This window comes from Microcebus murinus, chromosome 15 (genome assembly GCF_040939455.1).
Source record: "Microcebus murinus isolate Inina chromosome 15, M.murinus_Inina_mat1.0, whole genome shotgun sequence".
NCBI lineage: Eukaryota > Metazoa > Chordata > Mammalia > Primates > Cheirogaleidae > Microcebus > Microcebus murinus.
In genome coordinates this window covers 142,427-161,671 of record NC_134118.1, presented here as the reverse complement: position 1 = coordinate 161,671, position 19,245 = coordinate 142,427, and the positions used below count along the sequence as shown (strand labels likewise).

The 19,245-nt window shown below is 61.8% G+C and overlaps 2 pseudogenes; both read left to right on the top strand.

The window, feature by feature from the left end:
- The first annotated feature begins 14,111 nt into the window (after positions 1-14,111).
- LOC142876711 (uncharacterized) lies at positions 14,112-14,230 on the top strand (annotated as a pseudogene).
- Positions 14,231-18,049: 3,819 nt separating this feature from the next.
- On the top strand, positions 18,050-18,168 carry LOC142876688 (uncharacterized; annotated as a pseudogene).
- The last annotated feature ends 1,077 nt before the right edge of the window (positions 18,169-19,245 follow it).

Below are 19,245 nucleotides of genomic sequence, written 5' to 3'. Positions count from 1 at the left end.
TGTGACAATATTTTGACATTATTGTGACATATTGTGTCATAGCCATGCCTGCTAGTGACATAGCCATGCCTGCTAGTCTCCCGTGGGTGAGTGGACACAGCCACATCCACACTGCGACCTGCCTGACCGTCTCCCGTGGGTGAGTGGACACAGCCAGATCGTCACGGTGCCCAGCCTGCCCATCTCGGGTGGGTGAGTGGACACAGCCACATCCACACAGCACGCTGCCTGACAGTCTCCCATGGGTGTGTAGACACAGCCAGTTCCACACTACGCCCTGGCTGCCTGTCTCCGGTGGGTGTGTGGACACAGCAAGTTCCACACAGCGCCCTGCCTGAACGTATCCCATTGGTGTGTGGAGACAGCCACATCCACACAGCGCCCTGCCTGCCCATCTCCGGTGGGTGTGTGGACACATCCAGTTCCACACTGCGCCCTGCCTGCCCATCTCCGGTGGGTGTGTGGACACATCCAGTTCCACACTGGGCCCTGCCTGCCCGTCACGCATGGGTGAGTGGACACATCCAGATGCACACTGCGCCCTGTCTGCAAGTCTCCCGTGGGTGTGTGGACACAGCCAGATCCACACTGTGCCCTCCTTGCCCGTCTTCCGTGGGTGAGTGGACACAGCCAGATCCACACGGCGAACAGCCTGCCCGTCTCCCGTGGTTGAGTGGACACAGCCACATCCACACTGCGCCCTGCCTGCCCGTCTCCCGTGAGTAAGTGGACACAGCCAGTTCCACACAGAGCCCTGCCTGCCCATCTCCCTTTGGTGAGTGGACACCTCCACATCCGTACTGCGCCCTGCATGCCCGTCTCCCATGGGTGAGTGGACACAGCCAGTTCCACACTGCGCCTAGCCTGCCCGTCACCTATGGGTGAGTGGACACAGCCAGATCCACACTGCGCCCTGCCTGCCCGTCTCCCGAGGGTGTGTGGACACAGCCAGTTCTACAATGCGCCCTGCCTTCCCGTCTCCCATGGGTGTGTGGACACAGCCAGATCCACACGGCGACCAGCCTGTCCGTCTCCCATGGGTGTGTGGACACAGTCAGTTCCACACAGAGTCCTACCTGCACGTCTCCGGTGCGTGTGTGGACACAGCCAGTTCCACACTGTGCCCTGCCTGTCCATCACCCGTGGGTGAGTGAACACAGCCAGATCCACACTGCGCCCTGCCTGTCTCCCGTGGGTGTGTGGACACGGCAAGATCCACACTGCACCCTGCCTGCCCATCTCCTGTGGGTGAGTGGACACAGCCAGTTCCACACAGAGCCCTGTCTGCCCATCTCCCGTGGGTGAGTGGACACAGCCAGTTCCAGAATGTGCCCAGTCTTCCCGTCTCCCGTTGGTGAGTGGACACAGCCACATCCACACTGCGCCCTGCCTGCCCGTGTCCCGTGGGTGTGTGGACACAGCAAGTTCCACACAGCGCCCTTCCTTCCCGTCTCACGTGGGTGTGTGGACACAGCCAGATCCACACAGTGCCCTGCCTGAACATATCCCATTGCTGTGTGGAAACAGCCAGATCCACACAGCGCCCTTCCTGCCCGTCTCCCTTGGGTGAGCAGACACAGCTAGTTCCACACTGCGCCCTGCCTGCTCATCTTCCGTGGGTGAGTGGAGACAGCCACATCCACTCAGCGCCCTGCCTGCCCGTCTCCGGTGGGGGTGTGGACACATCCAGTTCCACACTGGGCCCTGCCTGCCCGTCACGCATGGGTGAGTGGACACATCCAGATGCACACTGCGCCCTGCCTGCAAGTCTCCCGTGGGTGTGTGGATACAGCCAGATCCACACTGCGCCCTCCTTGCCCGTCTTCCGTGGGTGAGTGGACACAGCCAGATCCACACGGCGCCCAGCCTGCCCTTCTCCCGTGGGTGTGTGGACACAGCCAGATCCACACAGCACTGCTCCCTGCCTGCCCATCTCCCGTGGGTTAGTGAACATAGCCAGATGCACACAGCGCCCTGCCTGCCCGTCTCCCATGAGTGTGTCGACACAACCAGATCCACACAGCACCCTGCCTGCCTGTCTCTCATGAGTGTGTCAACACAACCAGATCCACCCGACGCCCAGCCTGACTGTCTCCCATGGGTTTGTGGACACAGCCAGTTCCACACAGCGCCCTGCCTGCCCGTTTCCCTTGGGTTAGTGGACACAGCCACATCCACACAGTGACCTGCCTTCCTGTCTACCATGGATGAGTGGACACAGCCAGGTCTACACAGCGCCCTGCCTGACCATATCCCATGGGTGTGTGGACACAGCCAGATCCACACTGCACCCTGCCTGCCCATATCCCATGGGTGTGTGGACACAGCCAGATCCACACTGCACCCTGCCTGCCCATCTCCCGTGAGTGAGTGGACACAGCCAGATCCACACCGCACCCAGCCTGCCCATCTCCTGTGGGTGTGTGGACACGGCAAATCCACACCGCACGCTGCCTACCAATCTCCCGTGGGTGAGTGGACACAGCCACATCCACACTGCGCCCTGCCTGCCAGTCTCCCGTGGGTGTGTGGATACGGCAAGATCCACACTGCGCCCTTCCTGCCCATCTCCCGTGTGTGAGTGGGCACAGCCACATCTATACTGCGCCCTGCCTGCCCATTTCCAGTGGGTGTGTGGACACAGCACGTGCCATACTGCGCCCTGTCTGCCCGTCACCCATGGGTGAGTGGACATAGCCAGTTCCACACTGCGCCCTGCCTGCCCGTCTGCCGTGGGTGTGTGGACATGGCAAGATCCACACAGCACCCTGCCTGACCGTCTCCCGTGGGTGAGTGGACACAGCCATATCGTCATGGTGCCCAGCCTGCCCATCTCGGTTGGGTGAGTGGACACAGCCACATCCACACAGCACCCTGCCTGACAGTCTCCCATGGGTGTGTGGACACAGCCAGTTCCACAGTACGCCCTGCCTGCCCGTCTTCAGTCGGTGTGTGGACACAGCAAGTTCCACACAGCGCCCTGCCTGAACGTATCCCATTGGTGTGTGGAAACAGCCAGATCCACACAGCGCCCTGCCTGCCGGACTCCCGTGGGTGAGTAGACGCAGCTAGTTCCACACAGCGCCCTGCCTGTCCATCTCCGGTGGGGGTGTGTACACAGCCAGTTCCACACTGGGCCCTGCCTGCCCGTCATGCATGGGTGATTGGACACAGCCAGATGCACACTGCGCCCTGCCTGCAAGTCTCCCGTGGGTGTGTGGACACAGCCAGATCCACACGGCGCCCAGCCTTCCCTTCTCCCGTTGGTGTGTGTACACGGAAAGATCCACACTGCGCCCTACTTGCCCGTCTCCCGTGGGTGTGTGGACACGGCCAGTTCCACACGGCGCCCTGCCTGCCCATCTCCCGTGGTGAGTGGACACAGCCAGATCCACACTGCACCCTGCCTGCCCATCTCCCGTGGGTGTGTGGACACAGCCATTCCCAAAAGCGCACTGCCTGCCCATCTCTCATGGGTGTGTGGACACAGCCAGATCCACACGACACCCAGCCGGCCCTTCTCCCCATGGGTGAGAGGACACAGTCAAATCCACACTGCGCCCTACCTGCCCATCTCCGGTGGGTGTGTGGACACAGCAAGTTCCACACTGCGCTCTGCCTGCCCGTCTCCCGTGGGTGAGTGGACACAACCACATCCACACTGCACCCTGCCTCCCGTTTACCGTGGGTGTGTGGACACAGCCAGTTCCACACTGCGCCCTGTCTGCCCGACACCCCTGGGTGAGTGGAACCAGCCAGTTCAACACTGGGCCCTGCCTGCCCGTCTCCCATGAGTGTGTGGACAGGGCAAGATCCACACTGTGCCCTACCTGCCTGTCTCCCGTGGATGAGTGGACACAGCCAGTTCCACACTGCGCCCTGCCTGCCCGTCTCCCGTGGGTGAGTAGACACAGGCAGATCCACACAGCGCCCTGCCTTCCCGTCTCCGGGGGGTGTGTGGACACAGCCAGATCCACACAGCACCGCACTCTGCCTGCCCGTCTCCCGTGGGTTAGTGGACATAGCCAGATCCACACAGCGCCCTGCCTGCCCATCTCTCATGAGTTTGTCGACACAACCTGATCCACACGGCGCCCAGCCTGCACGTCTCCCATGGGTGTGTGGACACAGCCAGATCCACACTGCACCCTGCCTGCCCGTCTCCTGTGGGTGAGTGGACACAGCCAGATACACACAGCGCCCTGCCTGCCCGTCTCCCATGGGTGTGTGGACACGGCCAGAACCACACTGCACTCTGCATGCCCGTCTCCCGTGGGTGTGTGGACACAGCGAGTTCCACACAGAACCCTGCCTGGCAGTCTCCCATGGGTGTGTGCACACAGCCAGATCCACACGACGCCCAGCCTGCCCATCTCCAGTGAGTGAGTGGACACAGCCAGATCTACACTGCGCCCTGCCTGCCCGTCTCCCCTGCGTGTATGGACACAGCCAGTTCCACACTGCGCCCTGCCTGCCCATCACCCATGGGTGAGTGGACACAGCCACATCCACACTGCACCCTGCCTGTCTGTCTCTCGTGGGTGAGTGGACACAGCCAGTTCCACACTGTGCCCTGTCTGCACCTCTCCCGTGGGTGAGTGGACACAGCCAATTCCACACTGCACCCTGCCTTCCCGTCTCCAGTGGGTGTGTGGACACAGCAAGTTCCACACAGCGCCCTTCCTGCCCGTCTCCCGTGGGTGTGTGGTCACAGCCAGATCCACACAGCGCCCTGCCTGACCGTATTCCATGGGTGTGTGGAAACAGCCAGATCCACGCAGTGCCCTGCCTGCCCGTCTCCCGTGGGTGAGTAGACACTGCCATTCCCACACTGCGCCCTGCCTGCCCATCTTCCGTGGCTGAGTGGAGACAGGCACATCCACACAGAGTCCTGCCTGCCCGTCTCTGGTGGTGGTTGTGGACACTGCCAGTTCCAAACTGCGCCCTGCCTGCCCGTCACAGATGTGTGAATGGACACAGCGAGATCCACACGGCGCCCAGCATGCCCGTCTCCCGTGAGTGAGTGGACACAGCCAGATCCACACCGCACCCAGCCTGCCCATCTCCCGTGGGTGTGTGGACACGGCAAGATCCACACTGCGCGCTGCCTGCCCATCTCCCGTGGGTGAGTGGACACAGCCACATCCACACTGCGCCCTGCCTGCCAGTCTCCCGTGGGTGTGTGGATATGGCAAGATCCACACTGCGCCCTTCCTGCCCGTCTCCCGTGTGTGAGTGGGCACAGCCACATCTATACTGCGCCCTGCCTGCCCGTCTCTGGTGGGTGTGTGGACACAGCACGTTCCATACTGCGCCCTGTCTGCCCGTCACCCATGGGTGAGTGGACATAGCCAGTTCCACACTGTGCCCTGCCTGTCTGTCTCTCATGGGTGAGTGGACACAGCCAGTTCCACACTGTGCCCTGTCTGCCGGTGTCCCATGGGTCTATGGACACAGCCAGTTCCACACAGCGCCCTACCTGACGTCTCAGGTGGTTGTGTGGACACAGCAAGTTCCACACTGTGCCCTGCATGCCCATCTCCCGTGGGTGAGTGGACACAGCCACATCCACTCTGCGACCTTCCTGTATGTCTCCCATGGGTGAGTGGACACAGACAGTTCCACACTGCGCCCTGCCTGCCCGTCACCCATGGATGAGTGGAAAATCCAGATCCACACTGCGCCCTGCCTGCCCGTCTCCCGGGGGTGTTTGACAAGGCCAGTTCCAGACTGCGCCCTACCTGCCCGTCTCCCGTTGGTGAGTGGACACAGCCATATCCACATTGCGCCCTGCCTGCCCATCTCCCATGGGTGTGTGGACACAGCCAGATCCACACAGCGCCCAGCGTGCCTATCTCCCGTGGGTGTGTGGACACAGCAACATCCACACAGCACCCTGCCTGACCGTCTCCCATGTGTGTGTGGAAACAGACAGATACACACAGCGCCCTGCCTGCCCGTCTCCCGTGGGTGAGTAGACACAGCCAGTTCCACACTGCGCCCTGCCTACCCATTTTCTGTGGGTGTGTGGAGACAGCCACTTCCACACAGAGCCCTGCCTGCCCATCTCCTGTGGGTGTGTGGACACAGCAAGTTCCAAAGTGCGCCCTGCCTGCCCATCACCCATGGGTGAGTGGACACAGCCAGATCCACACTGCGCCCTGCCTACCCGTCTACCGGGGGTGTGTGAACACAGCCAGATCCGCACGGGGCCCAGCCTGCCCGTCTCCCATGGGTGAGTGGACACAGCCATATCCACATGGCGACCAGCCTGCCCATCTCCCGTGGGTGTGTGGACACAGCAAGATCCACACTGCGCCCTGCCTGCCCCTCTCCCATGGGTGAGTGGACACAGCCACATCCACACTGCGCCCTGCCTGCCCATCACCCGTGGGTGTGTGGATACGGCAAGATCCACACTGACCCCTGCCTGCCCGTCTCCCGTTGGTGAGTGGACACAGCCACATGTACATTGCGCCCTGCCTGCCCGTCTCCGGTGGGTGTGTGGACACAGCCAGTTCCATACTGCGCCCTGTCTGCCCGTCACCCATGGGTGAGTGGACACAGCCAGTTCCACACTGCGCCCTGCCTGCCCGTCTCCCTTGGATGTGTGGACATGGCAATATCCACACTGCACCCTACCTGCCCGTGGCCCGTGGGTGAGTGGACACAGCCAGATCCACACTGCGCCCTGCCTGCCCTCCCCCGTGGGTGTGTGGACAAAGCCACATCCACACAGCGCCCTGCCTGCCCATCTCCCGGGGGTGTTTGGACAAGGCCAGTTTCACACTGCGCCCTACCTGCCCGTCTCCGGTTGGTGAGTGGACACAGCCACATCCACACTGCGCCCTGCCTACCCATCTCCCGTGGGTGTGTGTACACAGCCAGGTCCACACGGCACCCAGCGTGCCTGTCTCCCGTGGGTGTGTGGACACAGCCAGAACCACACTGCACCCTGCCTGCCCATCTCCCGTGGGTGTGTGGACACGGCAAGATCCACACTGTGCCCTGCATCCCCGTTTCCCGTGGGTGAGTGGACACAGCCACATCCACACAGCACCCTGCCTGACCGTCTCCCATGGGTCTGTGGACATAGCCAGTTCCACAAAGCGCCCTACCTGACGTCTCCGGTGGGTGTGTGGACACATCAAGTTCCACACTGCACCCTGCCTCCCCGATCCCGTGGGTGAGGGGACACAGCCACATTCACACTGCGCCGTGCCTGCCCGTCTCCCATGGGTGTGTGGACACAGCATGATCCACACTGCGCCCTGCCTGTCCGTCTCCCGTGAGTGAGTGGACACAGCCAGTTCCACACAGAGCCCTTCCTGCCCGTCTCCCTTGGGTGAGTAGACACAGCCACTTCTACACTCTGCCCTGCCTGCCCGTCTCCTGTAGGTGAGTGGACACAGCCACATCCACATGCGACCTTCTTGTACGTCTCCCGTGGATGAGAGGACACAGACAGTTCCACACTGCGACCTGCTTGCCTGTCTGACGTGGATGTGTGAACACGGCAAGATCCACACTGCGCCCTGCCTGCCCGTCTCCCGTGGGTGAGTGGACACAGCCTGTTACACACTTTGCCCTGCCTGCCCGTCTCCCGTGGGTGAGTGGACACAGCCACATCCACACGCGCCTTGCCTGCCCGTCTCCCATGGGTGTGTGTACACGGGCATATCCAAACTGCGCCCTGCCTGCCCATCTCCCGTGGGTGAGTGGACACAGCCATATCCACACTGCGCCCTGCCTACCCGTCTCCCGTGGGTGAGTGGACAGAGCCACATCCACACTGCGACCTTCCTGTACGTCTCCCGTGGGTGAGTGGACACAGACAGTTCCACACTGTGCCCTGCCTGCCCGTCTCCCGTGGGTGAGTGGACACAGCAAGATCCCCACAGCGCCCTGCCTGACCATATCCCATTTGTGAATGTACACAGCCAGATCAAAACGGTGCCCAGCCTGGCCATCTCCGGTGGGTGAGTGGACACAGCCACATCCACACAGCACGCTGCCTAATAGTGTCCCATGGGCGTGTGGATACAGCCAGTTCCACGCTACGCCCTGTCTGCCCATTTCCGGTGGGTGTGTGGACACAGCAAATTCCACACAGCGCCCTTCCTGCCCGTCCCCTTGAGTGTGTGGTCACAGCCAGATCCAAACAGCGCCCTGCCTGACCGTATCCCATGGGTGTGTGGAGACAGCCAGATCCACACCGCGCCCTGCCTGCCCGTCTCCCATGGTTGAGTAGAAACAGCCAGTTCCACACTGCGCCCTGCCTACCCATGTTCTGTGGGTGAGTGGAGACAGCCACATCCACACAGAGCCTTTCTTGCCCATCTCTGGTGGGTGTGTGGACACAGCCAGTTCCACACAGCCCCCTGCCTGCCCGTCTCCCGTGGGTGTGCGGACACAGCCAGATCCACACAGCGCCCTGCCTGCCCGTCACCCATGGGTGACTGGACACAGCCAGATCCACACTGCGCCCTGCCTGCCCGACTCCCGAGGGTGTGTGGACACGGCAAGATCCATACTGCGCCCTGCTAGCCCGTCTCCCGTGGGTGAGTGGACACAGCCAGATCCACACAGGGCCCTGCCTGACCTTCGCCCGTGGCTTAGTGGACACAGCCAGATCCACAATGCCCCCTGCCTGCCTATCTCCGGTGGTTGTGTGGACACAGCCAGATCCACATTGCGCCCTGCCTGCCCATCTCCGGTGGGTGTGTGGACACAGGCAGATCCACACTGCGCCCTGCCTCACCGTCTCCGGTGGGTGTGTGGACACAGCCTGATCCACACAGCGCCCTGCCTGCCGGTCTCCCATGGGTGTTTGGACACAGCCAGTTCCACACAGCGCCCTGCCTGCCCATCTCCGGTGGGTGTGTGGACACAGCCAGATCCACACAGCGCCCTGCCTGCCGGTGTCCCATGAGTGTGTCGACACAACCAGATCCACACGGCGCCCAGGCGGCCAGTCTCCCGTGGGTGAGTGGACACAGCCACATCCACACAGCTTCCAGCCTGACCGTCTCCCATGGGTGTGTGGACACAGCCAGTTCCACACAGCGCCCTGCCTGCCCGTCTCCCGTGGGTGAGTCGCACGGCAAGATCCACACTGCGCCCTGCCAGCCCTCTCCCGTGGGTGTGTGGACACAGCCAGATCCACACAGCACCCTGCCTGACCCTCTCCCATGGGTGTGTGGACACAGCCAGTTCCACACAGTGCCCTGCCTGCCCGTCTCCATTTTGTGAGTGGACACAGCCAGATCCACACAGCGCCCTGCCTGCCGGTGTCCCATGAGTGTGTCGACACAACCAGATCCACATGGCGCCCAGCCGGCCCGTCTCCTGTGGGTTAGTGGACACAGCCACATCCACACAGCGTCCTGCCTGCCCGTCTACCGGGGGTGTGTGGACACAGCCAGATCCACACAGCGCCCTGCCTGACCATATCCCATGGGTGTGTGGACACAGTCAGATCCACACTGCACCCTGCCTGCCCGTCTCCCGTGGATGAGTGGACACAGCCAGATCCACACAGCGCCCTGCCTGCCCATCTCCCTTGGGTGTGTGGACACGGCCACATCAACACTGCACACTGCCTGCCCGTCTCCCGTGGGTGTGTGGACATGGCAAGATCCACACTGCGCTCTGCCAGCCCGTCTCCCGTGAGTGAGTGGATACAGCCAGATCTACACTGCGCCCTGTCTGCCCATCTCCCGTGGGTGAGTGGATACAGCCAGATCCACACCTCGCCCTGCCTGCCCGTCTTCCGTGGGTTAGTGGACACAGCCAGATCCACACGGCGCCCAGCCAGCCCGTCTCCCGTGGGTGAGTGGACACAGCCACATCCACACAGCCCCCTGCCTGACTGTCTCCCATGGGTAGTGCACACACCCAGATCCACACAGCGCCCTACCTGCCCTTCTCCAGTGGGTGTGTGGACACAGCCAGATCCACACAGAGCTCTGCCTGCCCATCACCCATGGGTGAGTGGACACAGTCATATCCACACTGCGCCCTGCCTTCCCGTCTCCCGTAGGTGAGTGGACACAGCCAGTTCTATACTGCGCCCTGTGTGCCCGTCACCCATGGGTGAGTGGACACAGCCAGTTCCACACTGTGCCTTGCCTGCCCGTCTCCCGTGGGTGTGTGGACACGGCAAGATCCACACTGCACCCTACTGGCCTGTATCCCGTGGGTGAGTGGACACATTCGGTTCCATACTGCGCCCTTCCTGCCCATCTCTTGTGGGTGAGTGGACAGAGCCACATCCACAACGTGCCCTGCCTGTCCATATCCCGGTGGTGTGTGGACACAGCCAGATCCACACAGAGCTCTGCCTGCCCGTCTCCCATGGGTGTGTGGACACAGCCACATCCACACAGCACCCTGCCTGACCGTATCCCATGGTTGTGTGGAAACATCTAGATCCACACAGCGCCCTGCCTGCCCGTCTCCCGTGGGTGTGTAGACACAGCCAGTTCCACACGGCGCCCAGCTTGCCTGTCTCCCATGGGTGTGTGGACACAGCCAGATCCACACAGCGCCCTGCCTGCCCGACTCCCGTGGATCAGTGGAAACAGCCATGTCCACACAGCGCCCTTCCTGCCCATTTCCAGTGGGTGTGTGGACACAGCAAGTTCCACACTGTGCCCTGCCTGACCATCACCCATGGGTGTGTGGACACAGCCAGTTCCACACAGCGCCCTGCCTGCCTGTCTCCCCTGGGTGTGTGGATATGGCCAGATCCACACAGCGTATGCTCTGTGGGAACCGACACGCTGGAGGAAACCTTGAGAGGCTGAGAGGGGAGGGAGTTGCAGAAGAAGGCCAGGATGTCATTTTGAGGGAGTATGTGACCAGAACTCGTCCTGTTGCTTTTGGGGTTCTATGGGCTACACGTAGGATTCTTTGGTGGTGGCACCTGATGTTGGGGGATCCGGAGTCACACCCAGACCTGCTCCACAGGCCTCCTTTTACTTTTCTCTTCGGATTCATTATTTTTAAAAAGTGTCTCTTACCTCTATAATTGCATTTTCTTTTCTCTCTCTTTTCAAGCAGATGATGGGAGTACAAGTATTAAGGTGACATGTGTTGCCCGTGCCCCCCTCCCCCCCGTGTTCTTATTCATTTACCTCTCATGTTGCTCCAGCGTATTGTGGGGGCACCAATGTTAAGGTCGGGTACATCACCCTCTCCCAGCCTCCCCCTCGGGTCAGAGCTTCAAGTGTGCCCATCCCCCATTCGGTGCGCACCCCTCCATTCCTAATGGAGGTGTATGCCCATCCCCTCCCCCCACCCGCCCAACACCCACCCGATGAAGGTGATTCCTATCTGTCCACTTAGGTGTCCATCCGTTTGTACCAATTTGCTGGTGAGCGCGAGCACGTGGTGCTCGTGTGTCCATTCTTGGGATACTTGGCTTACTGGAACGGGTTCCAGCTCTGGCCAGGAGAACCACGAGAGGTGCCCCCTCACCGCTGCTCCTCATAGCCGGATAGCACTCTGTGGTGTCCACGCGCCACATTTTATTAATGCCGTGCTGGATGGATGGGCACTCGGGTCGCTTCCACATCTTTGCGATTGTGAATTGTGCTCTAACTATAACCCTAACCCTTACCCAGCCCGTCTCCTCTGCCCCTGGCTGACGCACTCCACCCCGGCCAGGCCCGTCACAGTCCTGGGCCCCCGCCTGAGCGGCTCCTTCCCACCCGGCTTGTCACCATCCTCTGCCCCTGCCTGACTCACTCCTCCCCACCCGGCCCAACACCGTTCTCTGCCCCTGCCTGACCGACACCTTCCCGCCCGGACTGTCACCATTGTCTGCCCCTGTCTGACATACTTCTTCCCGCCCGGCCTGTCACCATCCTTGGCCCCTGCCTGACCGGCTCCTCTGTTGCCTGGGCCTTCCAAGGGCTTGGTGTGGACGCTGCTTCCAGGAAGCCCTCCAGAAACCCAGCAGCAGGGTGGCCGCAGCAGTCTCCAGCAGCCCTCCCTAAGTCGCCTGCGGGGGACATGCCCCCGATGTGCCGCGGGGGCCCAGCCTGGTGTCTTCCCTGAGGCCATGCAACTGCTGCTCCCCGCAAGGGGAGAGCCAAGGAGGTGGGGACCGCCTCCTCATGGGGAAGTACACCCAGCTCTCCACATCGGATTCCGGGACTCTCTGTCCTGCCAGAAGGCCTGTGGGTCCTTAGAGTGGCAAAAACATCGGAAAACTGAGATTGAGGGTCCGGTGTGTGTCTGCACTTTTGTGGCGGGCACCCCAGGGAGGCCCGGGGGCTGGCTGCACAACGCGGTCTGCTGGGCGAAGGGGGGGCGTTTGGATGAGCAACTGATGCCCTTTGGACTTTGGGTAGCACGTGTCTGAGGTGTCTCTGAGTCCTGCGCCATGTCGGGGTGGGGGGAAGAGGAGGAGGAAGAGGTGGGAGGGGCCGTGGCCTGCAGTCGTGTTCCCGGGGTGGCACAGCATGTGGCTTCTTCCACGGGCTGCTTGGCCTGGCTCCCTGCACCTGGGCCTTTGGAGGACTGGCCCTGTGCTTGCCAACACTTCCTGCAGGGACCCAGAGCTGGGAGGTTGCATCTCTCAGCCCTGGGTCGGGCAGAGTCCCAGCGGGCCATGCCAAAAACCTCTCTCAGCACGGGTCCCCCAGAAGGCTCCTTTGGGACCAGGATTCTCTTGCGGGTGACTCTTTAAGGTCTGGCCCCTGGATGGAGGGGCACCAGGAGTAGAGGAGCAGGAAGGGGAAGGGGGTGGCCATGCGAGGGGACACTTTCAGGCCAAGTCCCAGCTTCAGCCTGATCCTCCTGGGAACCCCGGGGTGGACATCACACCTCCTGGTTGTCCCACTCTGAGACAAGGAGCCGGGCTTCGCATTCCCACAGCAGCCAGTCGTGGGCTGAGGACACCTGGGGCGTTGGGAACTCCCTGGCTTCTCCTTGGTTTAACAACTGGAGCTGCTTGGGAATTGTGCCGCCACACACACCCGAGTGCAGGTGTCTTCTGCACAGACTGCGGGCCTCGCTCTTCTGAATGCCGCTAGCTCGCCACCCACCCACGGGTGAACCTGGTCAGGGTACTTTCTCTCAGGGGCAGACTGTGATCCGGGCGGGGGGCTACCGGTGTCTCTGTTTGCTCCTTTCTTTCTTCCATTTCGGGAAAGGCTTCCTTACTGGGTGTGGAAATCTCCTATGCCTTTCCTCGCCTATTCTGTCAGCTCTAAAATTCTCTTTCGGTTGCCACCCTCACAGATGGATTAGGAAACTCTTTGCGGTGCACTCATTAGTGAAATGACCTCAATGACGCTGGAATCCAATATCTAATCGCCAATTTTTAGCGAGTCCACACGCCAGGGTGGTTGGGGTCCAATGCAGCCCCGGCCAGGCCCAGGCCCCTTGGACTGGGCCACAGGAGGACACAGAGGAGGGTCCCGGCCCCCACGGTAGCGGTGCGGGCAGTTCTCCAAGGGCTTGGGTGTTTTCCAGAGGGAGGAGATGGAGGGGACTGATTTCTTCAGCGCCCCACAAACCACGCCACCCCCCCCCACCCATGGGACACATCCCAAGAGAGAGAGACGCCCCATACACTGGCTCCCCTCCCCCGTGCGCTGTGCCCCAGCCCTGGCCCGGGGGAATAGGCGGCCGCCGGGCCACAGGGTGGGGGGCACAGCTGAAAGGGGTTGTGGGGGAGGGCGGCCCCTGGCTGGGGTCAAAGGGCGAGCGCCCCGCCCGCCCACCCGCCCGTGCGCAGTCAGCGGCCCCGGAGGCGCGCTGGGGGTGGGGGGCGGGGAGGTGAAGGAGGCCAGGCAAGGAGAGGAGGGGGGCTTGAAGGTCTCCACCTTGGCGGGTCCAGCCGTGGAGGCGCATCTTGTGTGAGTGTGAGTGAGTGAGTGAGTGTGAGTGTGAGTGTGTGTGTATAGAGAGACAGCCCCCAACCCCGGCCCGCCGCTCCCTGCCCGCCCCGCCTGTCACCCCCGTCCCTGGGAGCCCACGGGACCCGGCCGGCGAACTCAACAGGCCCGGCCCGGCGCGGGGCCTGGGGCGGGAGGAGGAGGCGGCGGGGAAGCGCAGAGAGGCTCGGCTTCTTGAGCGGGGCAGGGGCGCCCTCCGCCGTCCACGGCCACACCACCCCGAACGCGCCCGATCCCGTCTGGTCTCCGAAGCTAAGCAGGGTTGGGCCTGGTTAGAACTTGGATGGGAGACCGCCCCGGAATACCGGGTGCCGTAGGCTTCTTCTTCTTTTTTTTTTTTTTTTTTGCCTCTGGTTCTGTCGCGTTTCTGGGAGTGCGGGGGCGGCCCCGGGGTGGGGGTGACCCCCACCCTCAGCACCCGCCGCGGTGCCTGGCGCCCCAGCCCGCACCGTGGGGCCTCCTCTTGTCCCGAGCCGCGACACCGCCGCCACGCGGCAGCATGCGTGGCTTCTGGACAGTCAGGTCTCAGACCAAAGGTCTGCTCTGTGGGAGCCGACATGCTGGAGGAAACCTTGAGAGTCTGAGAGGGGAGGGAGTTCCAGAAGAAGGCCAGGCTGTCATTTTGAGGGAGTATGTGACCAGAACTCCTCCCGTTGCTTTTGGGGTTCTATGGGCTACACGTAGGAATCTTTGGTGGTGGCACCTGATGTTGGGGGATCCGGAGTCACACCCAGACCTGCTCCACAGGCCTCCTTTTACTTTTCTCTTCGGATTCATTTTTTTTTTTTTTTTTGAGACAGAGTCTCGGTTTGTTGCCCAGGCTAGAGTGAGTGCCGTGGCGTCAGCCTAGCTCACAGCAACTTCAAACTCCTGGGCTCCAGTGATCCTTCTGCCTCAGCCTCCCGGGTAGCTGGGACTGCAGGCATGCGCCACCATGCCCCGCTAATTTTTTATATATATATCAGTTGGCCAATTAATTCCTTTCTATTTATAGTAGAGACGGGGTCTCGCTCTTGCTCAGGCTGGTTTTGAACTCCTGACCTTGAGCAATCCGCCCGCCTCGGCCTCCCAAGAGCTAGGATTACAGGCGTGAGCCACAGCGCCCGGCCGGATTCATTATTTTTAAAAAGTGTCTCTTATCTCTATTATTGCATTTTCTTTTCTCTCTCTTTTCAAGCAGATGATGGGAGTCCAAGTATTAAGGTGACATGTGTTGCCCGTGCCCCCCTCCCCCCCCGTGTTCTTATTCATTTACCCCTCATGTTGTTCCAGCATATTGTGGGGGCACCAATGTTAAGGTCGGGTGCGTTGCCCTCTCCCAGCCTCCCCCCTCGGGTCAGAGCTTCAAGTGCGCCCATCCCCCAGTCGGTGCGTACCCACCCCATTCCTAATGGATGTGTATGCCCATCCCCTCCCCCCACCCGCCCGACACCCACCCGAAGAAGGTGATTCCTCTGTGTCCACTTAGGTGTCCATCGGTTCGTACCCATTTGATGGTGAGCGCGAGCACGTGGTGCTCGTGTGTCCATTCTTGGGATACTTGGCTTACTGGAACGGGTTCCAGCTCTGGCCAGGAGAACCACGAGAGGTGCCCCCTCACCGCTGCTCCTCATAGCCGAATAGCACTCCGTGGTGTCCACGCGCCACATTTTATTTACCCACTCGTGGGTCGATGGGCACTCGGGTGGCTTCCAGGTCTTTGCGATTGTGACTTGTGCCCTGACTCTAACCCTAACCCTTACCCAGCCCGTCTCCTCCACGGCCCCTGCCTGACTGACTCCTTCCCGCCCGGCCTATCACCTGTCACCGTCCTCGGCCCCTGCCTGACGGGGCTCCTCCGTCGCCTGGGCCTTCCAAGGGCTTGGTGTGGACGCTGCTTCCAGGACGCCCTCCCAGGAACCCGGTAGCAGGGCGGCCGCAGCGTCTCGCGCAACCCAACCGTCCGCCGGCTGGCCGCCATCGCTAAGTGGCCTGCGGGGGACGTGCTCCCGCTGTGCCGTGGGGGCCCAGCCTGGTGTCTTCTCTGAGGCCCCGCGGCTGCCGCTCCCCGCAAGGGGATAGCCGCGGAGGTGGGGACCGCCTCCTCATGGGGACGTACACCCAGCTCTCCACGTCGGATTCCGGGGCTCTCTGTCCTGCCAGAAGGCCCAGCTGGCCTGCGGGTCCTTAGAGTGGCAAAAACATCCGAAAACTGAGATTGAGGGTCCGGTGGGTGTCTGCACTTTTGTGCTGGGCACCCCAGGGAGGCCCGGTGGCTGGCTGGACAACGCGGTCTGCTGGGCTGGGGGGGGGGTTTGGAGGAGCAACTGATGCCCTTTGCACTTTGGGTAGCAAGTGTCTGAGGTGTCTCTGGGCCCTGTGCCATGTGGGGGCGGGGGCGGGGGCGGGGTGGGAGGAGGAGGAGGAGGAGGAGGAGGAGGAGGAGGAGGTGGGAAGGGCCGTGGCCTGCAGTCGTGTTCCCCGGGGTGGCACAGCATGTGGCTTCTTCCACAGGCTGCTTGGCCTGGGCTCCCTGCACCTGGGCCTTTGGAGGACTGGCCCTGTGCTTGCCAACACTTCCTGCAGGGACCCAGAGCTGGGAGGTTGCATCTCTCAGCCCTGGGTCGGGCAGAGCCCCAGCGGGCCATGCCCACAACCTCTCTCAGCAGGGGTCCCCCAGAAGGCTCCTTTGGGACCAGGATTCTCTTGCGGGTGACTCTTTAAGGTCTGGCCCCTGGATGGAGGGGCACCAGGAGTAGAGGAGCAGGAAGGGGAAGGGGGTGGCCATGCGAGGGGACACTTTCAGGCCAAGTCCCAGCTTCAGTCTGATCCTCCTGGGAACCCCGGGGTGGACATCACACCTCCTGGTTGCCCCGCTCTGAGACAAGGAGCCGGGCTTCGCATTCCCACAGCAGCCAGTCGTGGGCTGAGGACACCTGGGGCGTTGGGAACTCCCTGGCTTCTCCTTGGTTTAACATCTGGAGCTGCTTGTGAATTGTGCCGCCACACACACCCGAGTGCAGGTGTCTTCCGCACAGACTGCGGGCCTCGCTCTTCTGAATGCCGCTAGCTCGCGACCCACCCACGGGAGAACCTGGTCAGGGTACTTTCTCTCAGGGGCAGACTCTGATCCGGGCGGGCTACCGGTGTCTCTGTTTGCTCCTTTCTTTCTTCCACTTCGGGAAAGGCTTCCTTACTGGGTGTGGAAATCTCCTATGCCTTTCCTCGCCTATTCTGTCAGCTCTAAAATTCTCTTTCGGTTGCCACCCTCACAGATGGATTAGGAAACTCTTTGCGGTGCACTCATTAGTGAAATGACCTCAATGACGCTGGAATCCAATATCTAATCGCCGATTTTTAGCGAGTCCACACGCCAGGGTGGTTGGGGTCCAGTGCAGCCCCGGCCAGGTCCAGGCCCCTTGGACTGGGCCACAGGAGGACAAAGAGGAGGGTCCCGGCCCCCACGGTAGGTAGAGGTGCGGGCAGTTCTCCAAGGGCTTGGGTGTTTTCCAGAGGGAGGAGATGGAGGGGACTGATTTCTTCAGCGCCCCACAAACCACGCCACCCCACCCCACCCATGGGACACATCCCGAGAGAGAGAGAGAGAGAGAGAGAGAGAGAGAGAGAGAGAGAGAGAGAGAGAGAGAGAGAGAGAGAGAGAGAGACGCCCCATACACTGGCTCCCCTCCCCCGTGCGCTGTGCCCCAGCCCTGGCCCGGGGGAATAGGCGGCCGCCGGGCCACAGGGTGGGGGGCGCAGCTGAAAGGGGTTGTGGGGGAGGGCCGCCCCTGGCTGGGGTCAAAGGGCGAGCGCCCCGCCCCTCCCGCCCGTGCGAGCTGGGGGTGGGGGGCGGGGAGGTGAAGGAGGCCAGGCAAGGAGAGGAGGGGGGCTTGAAGGTCTCCACCTTGGCGGGTCCAGCCGTGGAGGCGCATCTTGTGTGAGTGTGAGTGAGTGAGTGAGTGTGAGTGTGAGTGTGTGTGTATACAGAGACAGCCCCCAACCCCGGCCCGCCCCGCCTGTCACCCCCGTCCCTCGGAGCCCGCGGGACCCGGCCGGCGAACTCAACAGGCCCGACCCGGCGCGGGGCCTGGGGCGGGAGGCGGCGGCGGGGAAGCGCAGAGAGGCTCGGCTTCTTGAGCGGGGCAGGGGCGCCCTCCGCCGTCCACGGCCACACCACCCCGAACGCGCCCGATCCCGTCTGGTCTCGGAAGCTAAGCAGGCTCGGGCCTGGTTAGAACTTGGATGGGAGACCGCCCGGGAATACCGGGTGCCGTAGGCTTCTTCTTTTTTTTTTTGCCTCTGGTTCTGTCGCGTTTCTGGGAGTGCGGGGGCGGCCCGGGGTGGGGGTGACCCCCACCCTCAGCGTCCGCCGCGGTGCCTGGCGCGCCCCAGCCCGCACCGTGGGGCCTCCTCTTGTCCCGAGCCGCGACACCGCCGCCACGCGGCAGCATGCGTGGCTTCTGGACAGTCAGGTCTCAGACCAAAGGTCTGCTCTGTGGGAGCCGACACGCTGGAGGAAACCTTGAGAGTCTGAGAGGGGAGGGAGTTCCAGAAGAAGGCCAGGATGTCATTTTGAGGGAGTATGTGACCAGAACTCGTCCCGTTGCTTTTGGGGTTCTATGGGCTACACGTAGGAATCTTTGGTGGTGGCACCTGATGTTGGGGGATCCGGAGTCACACCCAGACCTGCTCCACAGGCCTCCTTTTACTTTTCTCTTCGGATTCATTTTTTTTTTTTTTTTTTGAGACAGAGTCTCGGTTTGTTGCCCAGGCTAGAGTGAGTGCCGTGGCGTCAGCCTAGCTCACAGCAACTTCAAACTCCTGGGCTCCAGTGATCCTTCTGCCTCAGCCTCCCGGGTAGCTGGGACTGCAGGCATGCGCCACCATGCCCCGCTAATTTTTATATATATATCAGTTGGCCAATTAATTCCTTTCTATTTATAGTAGAGACGGGGTCTCGCTCTTGCTCAGGCTGGTTTTGAACTCCTGACCTTGAGCAATCCGCCCGCCTCGGCCTCCCAAGAGCTAGGATTACAGGCGTGAGCCACAGCGCCCGGCCGGATTCATTATTTTTAAAAAGTGTCTCTTATCTCTATTATTGCATTTTCTTTTCTCTCTCTTTTCAAGCAGATGATGGGAGTCCAAGTATTAAGGTGACATGTGTTGCCCGTGCACCCCTCCCCCCCCCGTGTTCTTATTCATTTACCTCTCATGTTGCTCCAGCATATTGTGGGGGCACCAATGTTAAGGTCGGGTGCGTTGCCCTCTCCCAGCCTCCCCCCTCGGGTCAGAGCTTCAAGTGCGCCCATCCCCCAGTCGGTGCGTACCCACCCCATTCCTAATGGATGTGTATGCC